Source organism: Ictidomys tridecemlineatus, chromosome 6 (genome assembly GCF_052094955.1).
Source record: "Ictidomys tridecemlineatus isolate mIctTri1 chromosome 6, mIctTri1.hap1, whole genome shotgun sequence".
NCBI classification, from domain to species: domain Eukaryota; kingdom Metazoa; phylum Chordata; class Mammalia; order Rodentia; family Sciuridae; genus Ictidomys; species Ictidomys tridecemlineatus.
Window position 1 is genome coordinate 147,285,515 of NC_135482.1, and position 6,165 is coordinate 147,291,679.

General features: G+C 34.6%; 1 pseudogene; it reads left to right on the top strand.

Annotated features, from left to right (window-relative positions):
- Positions 1–257: 257 nt before the first annotated feature.
- On the top strand, positions 258–993 carry LOC101965527 (ribosomal protein uL30-like pseudogene; annotated as a pseudogene).
- The last annotated feature ends 5,172 nt before the right edge of the window (positions 994–6,165 follow it).

Below are 6,165 nucleotides of genomic sequence, written 5' to 3' on the forward strand. Positions count from 1 at the left end.
TTTATTTGTAAGAAAAATAAATAACAAATCAAAAAATAGATGAAAGATCCCTTAAATGATAATTATGTATGAAAATTATGGTACATAATTTATCTATAGAGAGAATGTTCTCATATATATGTTCCCCTAAATGTTCTGAAACTTCAGTGAATCAGAAAAAGACAATTAGGGAGAACAGAGATTTCTATGATCAAGTAAACATAGAGTTGGTTCTGTCTTCCCCACCTGGTGGAAGTGCACAGGTGTAGTAATCACAGATGGCAGAGGAAGAGCAAAGAAAAAAGATCCATTTGTTTCCAGCAAATCTCCTGAAAAAAAGAAGGCTGCTTATCAGGCTCTCAAAGCTACCCAGGCCAACCAGGCACTTTGGGTGAAAAAGGAGAATAAAGGGAAAGAGTACAGATATAAGCGACTGAAATCATTTCTACATGATTCCTGGCAGCAGAAACATAACAAAGCCGTGCCCCAAATAACTAGAAGTGAAACTGTGTGCTCTGGAAATGCCTGATAAACATTCCTTGGCCTTTGTTGTATGCACCCAAAGGACTGATGGGGTGAGTTTACTGGACCATTGCAAGACTTCCTCTGAACAAAATATTTAGCGGTGTTTTTGTTGAAAATCTCCCCTCAAAGCCTAAAAATGCTATGGATAGTAGAATCTTATGTGACCTGAGGATTTCTAAATCTGAAGTTGGTCCGGTAACTTGTCTTGAAATGCAGACTAGCAAAGGTCAAGAATAAGACATTCCCCTGACGGACAACACAGTGATTGAGGAACACCTGGGGAGGTTTCTTGTCATTTGCCTGGAAGACCTCATTCTTGAAATTGCCTTCCAGGGAAAGTATTTCCAGCAGATCACTAGGTTCTTGTGCACTTCTCACTTCTCTGTGGCCGGTCATGCTACCAAAAATAGAGTGGGCTTCCTCAAGGAGATGGGCTCACCTGGCTATCCAGGTGAATGTATCAATCAGCTCATCTGCCAGCTGAACTAAACCTAGAGTATCTGAAAGTAGTGTGTTGGAAGCAGGTGTATTTGTTTGATAGAATTGTTACCAAGTATCTTCAGAGATAATTTTTTGCCTTAAGAAACTGGAAGGAATGGATTGGGGAAGAGAAGGCAGGTTAAGATCATGGCAGGCACCTCCCATGACAGCCCAGTTCCAAGGAAAATTCTATTGTTTTCCACATTGATCACCTCTGCCTCTGAAATCAACATGGAGGAAGGAGTGCTGCTTTGTCACATCTTCTATCCTGGGGTTTAATATATATATTTTATTCATTCACCAACATTTATATATATATATATCCCTAAGAAGTGGACCAAGTCCAGGAGAATACTTGAATCTAGAGTTCCTGACAGCCTTGTTTTAAAAAGACTTGAAATACTTAAGAAGAAAAGCACAAAAATCAATTTATCATTTATTTGTCTGTTGTGAGTGTGTGTTCCACCTTTTGAGTGACAGCTTTGTGAACTCTCAGACTTGCTTTGGCTTTACGTATATCTGAGGGCTTTTCTATCCTATCATGCAACAGACTCAAGTTCGTTTTACTAGCTCAAATTTGAAAAAGGAAGACCCCTTCACCCCGAACACATATATATACACGCAAAATTTTGCTTGGAATTTCAGGGTGTCCATTGACCCTTCTCTTTTAGGACCTATACATATTCTCTGAGGAAGTCTTGTTCTTACCAGCATTTGGTCATCCAGGCCATGATCCTACTAGTCTTTGGTTCCATGCCCTGTAGAAGACCAAAAGTTTACCTGGCCAGTTGTATTTCTATTAAGAACATAGTGACAGGCCTGGTGTGGTGACACATGCCTGTAATCTCAACAGCTCAAGAGGCTGAGGCTGGAGGATGGCATATTCGAGGCTAGCCTCAGCAATTTAGCAATACCCTGTCTCAAAATTAAAAAAAAAAAAAGCCTATATTGGGATGTAGCCCAGTAGGAAAGCAGCTTTGGGTTAAATCCTGAGTGCCAAAAAGAAAATATAGTGATGGATTATTCATTTCCTGCACCATCTGTAACTGCATTGCTGAGCATTTCTCCCTCTGGAATTCAGGATAAAATTTCCAGATTTCCCTGATCAGCCTTCTCCTTAAAATCCACATTATGAAGAAGGGAGCCGTTTTCATGTTTGGGCATGGATGAAATTAGCACTCTTTGACTTTTTAGGACCCAGGGAGGCAACTGAGTTGAAATTTTTTTTTAATTATATTCTGCACTTCAGAAGTATTGTCCTTTATCTTTATGGTAATGAAGTAGATCAAAAACAAGGCTTCTGGGGATGATAATCCTGAAAAAAGTGGATACTATTTGTTTTTGCCAGTGTCTACCCCTAAAATGGTACTTCCCTCTATTCCCTCTCAGTTGCTTCAGCTTACCATCTAAGCAGTTGGTGAGACATTGTTAGAACCTGGATAAAACATACTTAATTGTTATGTTTCTTGGTCCTTTGGGATCAGCTCTGCTGCAGTTTTGGCTCTTGAAACCTCCAAACACAGCTGTGAAAATTGAATTAGAGGTATAAGAATGCCTTAAAATGTGCCAGGTGATGAAGTAATTAAGTAGGTTTGGTTCCAGAGTTTAACCTGGCAGAAACAGATGTTACTTTACTTTTATATTGAAGAGCATAGTGAAATCTGATTATTTAAAAATGATGTATCACAAAGTCATGGAAAAACAGTTGTAGGAAGGGAAGCCTTGGGTTTATATCCCAAGTCTCTTACAAAATAAGGGAATGAGGCTGGGCTGTTGCTTAGTGGTAGAATGCTTACCTAATAAGCATCAGGCTCTGGGTTCAGCTCCCAGCACTGCAAAAATGAAGCTAACATCCTCTAGCTTGTTTGACACACATGATTATTAAAACAATTAAAATACTAGTTTTAAATTTATAATCCTACATAAACAATTATCACACAAAAAAAGAAGAGAACAATTAGGGATTGATCTTGGGATTGGTGAGTTCTTTTTGGTTGCTTTACAATGGAAGAATGAATATTTTCATGCTTGACTCTGTTTGCTTGCATATATGTAGGACTCAGTGAACCAGTGGCATTTTAAGAGTTTTTGTTATAAAGGCTTGGCTTACTTGAGGCATTTTCATTTGAATAACTCTGAAATAATAATTTTCAGTATTGTGTAATAATAAGATATTATTTTTCAGTTATATTTAACATAATTTTATGCAAATCAATTTGTGTTTTATATACACAGGATGTGAATAACTTTTTTATGGTCTCTCTTCACAGAGACCTTTCTCTTTAAGTAATGATATTTTATAATGTTGTTTACAAAAGGGCCAAAACATGAAAATAAACTGAGGAGAAAGTTTAGATACTCAGCTAAATGTACAAACTGAATTAGCAATGAAATGTTCATATAGCCTGAAACACAGGATAAAAACAAAATTTTTAATTTTTAATGATTTACAATATATAAGTTTTATAAGACCTTGTCAAATCATGATTAATGACTTTAAGTCACTATAATGCTCATAGCACCTTAAGATATTGTCTCCTTTCAAGAGCAGAATGTGGTACTTTGGGCTACTTATTTCAGAGCACTTATATTTATCACCATCTATGTTTTTCTCCTTTCCTGGAATGCACTTGGACCACACTTTGAAGATTCCCTTGCTAGGAGTCTCAGCCACCTCACTAATTTCCAGCCAATGGGAATATGTGCCAGAGTAACAGATGTTCCTTTCAGTCTCTCCCAGACAAATCATTCACAAATATTCCCATTCATTTTTCCCATCTGTAGAGGCAAAAACAAAACAAAACAAAACAAAACAAAAAACGAACAAACAAAAGTAAGAAAGGAGAGAGAGAAATGGCAGATCTCAAACAGTGAAGCCTGAGGCTAGGGGAGAATTACTACCTAAATTATAGGTGTAAGGCTGCCTGTAGAACATACAATGAATTGTCATGACAGTCAGGAATAAACTTCTGTTGTTCTGTGTCACTTTCATATCTGTATTCTATATTGTAAGTACTTTGTTCTAACACAGAACTTTTTTTTTTTTTGGAAGTGGGGGTTTTGGCATAAAAACACATTAAAAATACGACCTTGGCTTAATGTTAAGGTGACAAGCTGAAGGCAAAAGTGGAGTAATACAGGATGCGAGTAAGACCTGCATATTTAGGAACATCTTTCATTGTGATTACCAGATCTTGAAACTGGCAGAATGTACAAAACAGTCTATAATTTAAAGAAACATTGATTCTTATGTTTAACCAACATGAAGTACACAACATTTTTGTAATTCGGAGGAACAGATCTCCTCCAGAAAAAGAAATATATTTTGATTGTTGATGAGAGAAAATTTTATTTGGTGGGTATCACCAATAATAACAAAACACAATATTTATGTATATATACATCTTACAACAAGCTAAATATATATAAAAACACACAAAAAAAAACACACAAAAATATGCACTGTGTCATTCTGTCAGGGCATAAATGTGTATATTTATGTATATACTCACACATACACACACAGAAATGTGCAAAAATGTACATATATACATAATACAGTTTTTTTGTATTATTATATCACTTATGAATAAATATAAATGCACATCAACATATATAACATACATGTACAACTATGTATATATAAGTCATATATTTGTAATGTAAAAATTATAAAATTGAATGTTGTATTAAAGAAGTTTGGGTTATTCTATCATGCACACCTCCCATACACACATGCTACAAATACATTTCCAACATGTATAATTAAAATATTGGTCCTAGTGTTCAGATACATTTTCCTAATACAACCAGAGTCTCTCTTTTAAATACTGAAACTATAGAACTACAGCTGGACTCTTGGAAAGCAGATCACAGATAGAGGCAGGTAAATTCAAGGTTATGACAGCTTTGTACAGATAAGCACTTTATTGCCTATAAATATATGCAAATACTTATGGTGATAGAAAGAATTCAGAGGGATTGTTCACCTTGGCATATTTGTTATCAAACTGGCATACTTTTGTAATTTCTCTTCCAATAAAATACCTACCAATATTTCATGTAATTTTCAAAATAAAATTGAAGCTGGAAGCTGAAAAAGTTATTTCTCTACTCCAGAATGACATGAGACCAAGTCTTCAGGTCTTGAAGTCATCCAGAAGTGTAAGCCGAAGAATTCTATCTCCACTTCAGTTTACTTTCTGAGAAATAAAGTCTAACAGCAACAAAGACATGACACACTTCATCATCTGTAAGTATTTAAATACTGGGTTAGGTTCAGTCTCTCTTCAAATATAAGTAAAATGAAACAAGGAAGCAATATGCTGTTATGAAACATTTCTATATCACAATAGGTAACTCAGAGAAAAATTAAAATTCAACAGTATGATTCTACTAAGCAGGATGAAATTTCAGGGAGCATTCGCATTAATAGACTATGTGAACTTTCTGAGATAGGAGAGGGTTGTACAAGTACAAAAGTAGGCTAACATTGATAGACTTAAAAATAAAGTCATGAATTTAAAAATCAAAGCATTGTTTGTTGAAATTCAAGGTGATATAATGGAATTAAATTCCATATTTAAAGTAATTAATGACAAAATTGTGAAAATTACACTCCATGATAAGGAATATAAACTTCTCCCCAGAAGTAAAGAACAGATAAATAAAATGGTTGGAGAAGAAGGAAAAAGAAATAATAGATAAGATTATGAAGATATAATATGTTGATTAACATTTACTTTAAAATCAAATCCATAACAAATGTTGTGTTAAGAAGAAAATAATACTAAACATCAGTGTAGCATCCACTATTCAGAATACATCTGAATTTTCAGAGAAACTAGAAATAGTTTCAAGATTTGGATATAAGATCTAGATAGAGTATATTCTAATTTCAAATGTATTCACATAATACATCTTCATTGTACCAACAAAACAATAATTTAAAAGTTTTTAAACAACTCTAAGAGAAGAAAATATTCCTGTGATGCATTCTTCTCTTTCTTCCTCTGAAGACCTCTTTGGCTGAAACATTCTCTCTCTGTTTTATTTTATTTTAATTTCAAGGAAAAGACAATGCTGTTTTTAATAAAATACTGTGGATACATATTTGTCTTGGTTAATAGACTATAAAGATCATAGATTATGACTACACAAATTCTACTTGGAAATTGGCCT